Here is a 4855-nt window from a genome sequence, read left to right as displayed (position 1 = left end):
CGTTGCCCCGGCACGACGGCTCGGCGAAGCACCCTGGGGGAGAGCGCACGGCTGTGCCGAGGCGGCTGCGGGTGGCGGGGGACCTCAAGCAGCCACCGAAGCCGACCCCAGCGGGTGGGAAGGGGATGGGAAGCCAGGCAGGAGGTCAGGACCTTATCGGGGGCCATCGGGGCCGGGGCCCGCGTTCCCACCGGGAACAATGATGTCACGCGGGCGGCCGCGGCCGGCGAGGCAGGAAGCCCGAGGCAGCCAGCGAGTCTGTCCTCCTCGGCCGTCCCCATGTGTTTTAGTGAACAATGTCCCCCCGCAAGGCGGGGAGGCTGCTCGGCCGAGGGGGAGCCGGTCCCCAGCGGGCTTTGGGGCTCGAGGGGCCGGGCGAGCGCCGTCTCTGCCCCCCCGGGCCAGCTGCTCCGCCGGCGGCGGCTCCCCGCCTCGGCGGGCGCCTCTGCGGGCTGGCGGGGACGGGGCACGGCGCCTCGACGCCAGCGCCCGCAGGGACGGGGGCTTCCTGAGCCCCGGCTGGGTAAAGCCAGGCGCGGAGGGCCGCGGCGCGGCCGTTCCCCCCACCCCGCTCCCTGCACCCCACCCAGCCCACCCTTGTTTTGGCAGCATGAGGTCCCCCCCCCCCCCGCGCCAGCCCCGCTCCGGGACGCAGCCGGCTCCGTTTGCCAGCGGCTGGCAGCGACGTCCGTGCCGGTGCCGACAGGCCGGCTGGCATGTTTTCCCCTAGGGAGGCTTTAGCAGGAGGCCGTGCATTTCTGGGAATTGTGTCGGGCAGGGAAGGAGGTTATTGTTTGAGTCACAAGTGTGCGGCGCGCTGATGAGATCAGGGCTCGGCGCTCGGCGGTGGGGCAGCGGAGCCGGCTGCGCCGCGGCCGGTGGGGCGATAAGCGGAGTGGGGGGGGGGCCGTTATCTGTGGTCACATCGCCGCGGCAGAGGCGGTGAGCGGAGGACGCGCTGCAGAAGCGCTGCTGACCTGGCTCCGCTCGGCCCGCGCCCGCGGGGCAGGACGAGGATCCGCGTGGTTTGAGGGAGAAAAAGAGCCAGCGAGGCAGGGCACAGGCGCCCGTCACCCCCGGGCGCTGCTGTCCCGGCACGCCGCCGGGCAGCCCCCAGCCCTGCTGGCTTGTGCCACGGGGGCTCTGCCTCCCAGTCCCCCCACTTTGCCCAGCAGCCCCCTCAGCTCAGACACACTTCCAGCCCTGGCCCAGGCCCAGGAGCCCAGATCTCCCATAGCTTTTAGGTCACACTTGCCCTCACCTTGGGGAACCTGCCGTGCACGGCTCGGTGCAGCCGCGCCAACGCTGCTTTCGCTCCAGCCGTGGAGGGACGAGGCCAACGCCGCCCGCCCGCTCGCTGCCCGGTGGGCAGGGGACGTGTGTGTCCATGTGCTGCTCTGCAGACACCGTCCCTGCATCTCTGTGGCAGTGGTGATGGAGGGACCGCTGTGGTCCCCCAGCCCTTTCCTCCAACCCCCTGGCCAAAATGGTCTCGGTGCCAGCCCTGACTGCCCTGTTACGTGCTTGCTCTTGGATAGACCCGTTGATCCCAAACGCCGTGTGGGAAACAGCACCAGAGCCCTGTTTGCCAAGTTGCTGCGAGGAAAGGGCTGGCGGGTCACAGTCCTCTGCTGTGGTTGAGCAGAGGGGTGCTGGCCGTACTCCGGGAGCTCGGCCAACTTCTCCGCTGAGAAGCTAACCATCCTCCTCCTCCTCCTCCTCCTCCTCCTCGGGAGGACACCTCCCTCCACGCACCATGGCTCTTGTCACAGAGCAAGTCACCAGAGCCCGAGGGGGACAGACCTGCTGCCGCCGAGGGGCACCGCCGCTCTGGAGCGCTTCCCTGGCGCCCTGGCTCTGGAGATCGCGCCGGTGAGCAGGGACAGCATAGGAAATGCGACTTGGGAAAGCCCTGTGTGAGAGCCCAGGAGCCCCTGCCTTCCCACAGCAGACTTATCAAGGCACCATTTCAGAGTGGCGCTTTCCATGGGCCAAAAGGGAAGTGCATACACACCAGACTCCGCAGGGTCAAGGATGCTGGGCGAGCAGCGAGCTGAAAGGCTGCAGGGGGCAGGGGAGGGAGCCGGGGCGTGGGGAGGGAGACACAAATAGCAAAATGAATGACTTGAACTTCCTATGTTTTATGGAGGCGCATAAAAGGAGACAGAGAGAGGGGGAGAGGACTGAGAGCTGAGCACTGGCGCACGCTCTCACGCACACACGGCAGGCCCAGGCCCGGGAGCCTGTCCGTGGCTGCTGTAAGGCAGCAGTCTGCACCCACCTGGCTGGTGCTGCTCTGCGCCAGCTGCTTGTCTGGCCCAGCGACCCCAAGAACAACTCGCTTAGCGCTTATTTTTCCCCCTGTCATTATTATTTTGAACAGCAGCCAGTATAATGAAAATCATTAGAAGGAGGAGATTTAGGGAAGGTCCAAAGTGTCTTGGAAGAGCATCTGCAAAGTTGGACACCCGCACTCTACCCGGGCACCAGTGATGAGCAGCGTGCAGGGGAACCATCAGTGCCTCCGTGACCTCTTTTCCACACTCCCCATTTTGCAGGGCAGCAGAGGCTTGGCTACCAGGCGGGGTGGTCCTGACCACGCTTCTCCTCCTTGGCTGCTGCCCTGCTGCAGCCAAATCCTGCAGCTCCTCCACGTGCAGGACTTGTCCCAGGAAGTCCAGATGGCACTGCCTTTCTGGGGAGCTGCAGGAATGTGGGATTCAGGGAATACATCCCTCCTCTGTTAACCTCAGAGTGGTTTCTGGGCGCCCAAGGCACCTCTGCATGCTCACAGGCACCCGCTGGCCAGTCTCGCTTGCTTTCCAGGTGGGAGCCTGCAAGCAATGCTCAGACATCGCAGGGAAGCAAGGAAGCTGTGAATGCTCAGATCCCTCAGCGGCCGGGCATGGTGGCAGCTGGCAGGGACCCTGGGCACAGACTGTTCACGATGTGGCCAGGCAGCCCCAAGACAGATGCAGGTGGGAGGTGTGGGGGAAGCGGAGAACATGGAGACTCTGGCATGTGCCAGGCTCCTCTGCTGGAGAGGCACCGATGGAGCCTGCAATATTTCCTTGGAGTCCTGCAGGTTTGTTATGTTCAGGAGGGCCTGTGCCATGAGAAGAGGCATGGAGGGGTCCTTTGGCTCCTCAGAGGAGAAATCAGGATGTTCTGCAAGACAGAAATGCAAGTCAGTGTTTGGGCCAAATTCTCCAAGTTTCTTAAGTTTTTGGATGGAGGATTTTGGCCTCTGAGGTCAATTAGGTCTGTCGCTAATTCCAAGGTGGGGAGCCTGAGGATATTGGACATTTGCAGCAAGGACGGAAATGAAACAAAGTCTCCCTGCCTTTGTTCTGGGGCTGGTACAAGCTGAAAGGCTCATGTCTGCAGGGTTGGTTCCCCCGACTCTCTCCTCTTCCTCCTCTCCCAAATACGAGCTGTTCAAGAAGGAGGAACAGATTAACTGTCCCCAGGGAGGTCAGTGCTGGGAATGGCTTGACCAGCAGTGCTGGGGGGACGGCCGGCTGCGGGCAATGCACGCAGGCAGCAGGAGCCCTGCTGCAGAGACTGCTGTGCCAGGTGGAGACGGCCAAGAGCCAAAAGCGAACCACCCAGCAGGGCCTGCGGAGAGCCAGGAGCACTCAGCCGCTGCCAAGACAAGTTCCTGAGGGTGAAAAGGAGGGGAGACGCATCAAAATCCCTCAGAGTCAGCGCTGTTCTGGCAAAGCATACGGCAGCTGTTTTCAAGAGTTCACAGTGCTGGGGAAGGGCTTGGGGTGTCTAACAACTACCTTGTGCTCATCTCTCCCTGGATGGGGTGCTGAGCCCACCGTGTGACCCAGGGACAGCCAACCTTCCTGCCCCACAAACCATGAACCCATGGCTGAGAGTCCAGAGACCCTGTCACACCTGGAGGAGGGGGGTGTCTTAGACTGGACAGAGCTTCCCTTGGGGTCTTCATGGTGGGAGCATGGGCAAGGCTGGGCCTAGAAGAGCCTCTCTTCTCTGCCTGGGGTTTGGGCCAAACCAGCAACCCCCATGCCAGCATGGCCCACTGTTGGGCATGGGACACGCTTTACTGTTCATGAGCTGTGCATGGCTCAGAGGGCAAAGCTGGGCTGCTGGGGCCTTGTGGAGCCGGCAGGCAGCCCCACACAGGCAGCTTCCTTCTCCAAAACCAGGTCAGCTTCAGCCTCCACGGGCTCCGATCAGAGAGGACCGTGGCAGCTGGGAGCAAGAGAAAAGGTGGGTTTTGGCGGCACAGATGAGTGGTACAGATCTCCACATGAGGAGAGGAGAAGTGAAGAGAGATTAACTGACTTCATGTGGCCCATCTACCAGGTCCTAAATCAGCTGAGAGTCACTTGGGAAAAGCTGTGGGCCCGTGGCAAAACCAGGTGGGATTTTGTGGTTTTTGTATTTTGCAATGAACCCGTTTTCTAGCTTCACCCCCCCCCGTGAACAGGAGTGCTCGCAAACAAGGGATCGGGTTTACAAAGACTTTAAGGGAGTCTCTCGCAGGGCTTAGCTAAAGCCCCTTCCCAACCTTCCCCCTGAGTCCAGCTCCAGCGACAGACTCACCCTCACCCCTGCTCTGTTTTTAGCGCATTCAAGTAGCTGCTTTCGCAAGAGGTAAAGGAAAGTTCATGGATCCGTTGACAGATCAGCCCAAGCGGGAATTTCTCTGGGAATTCCTGCAATAGCAGGTTGGCTCCTGCGGAGGTGGAGTTTCCTCTGGATCTACCTCCACCCAGGCTTGGGGAGCGCTCAGGCCACCAGCTCCACGCTTGGGGGGCTGGGCTGAGCGACGCCACACGGCTTCCCAGCCAAGGTCAGCCAGAAACCCTCCCCGCTCTGT

The sequence above is a fragment of the Struthio camelus genome, chromosome 18, assembly GCF_040807025.1.
Source record: "Struthio camelus isolate bStrCam1 chromosome 18, bStrCam1.hap1, whole genome shotgun sequence".
NCBI lineage: Eukaryota > Metazoa > Chordata > Aves > Struthioniformes > Struthionidae > Struthio > Struthio camelus.
This window is presented reverse-complemented; position numbering follows the sequence as displayed.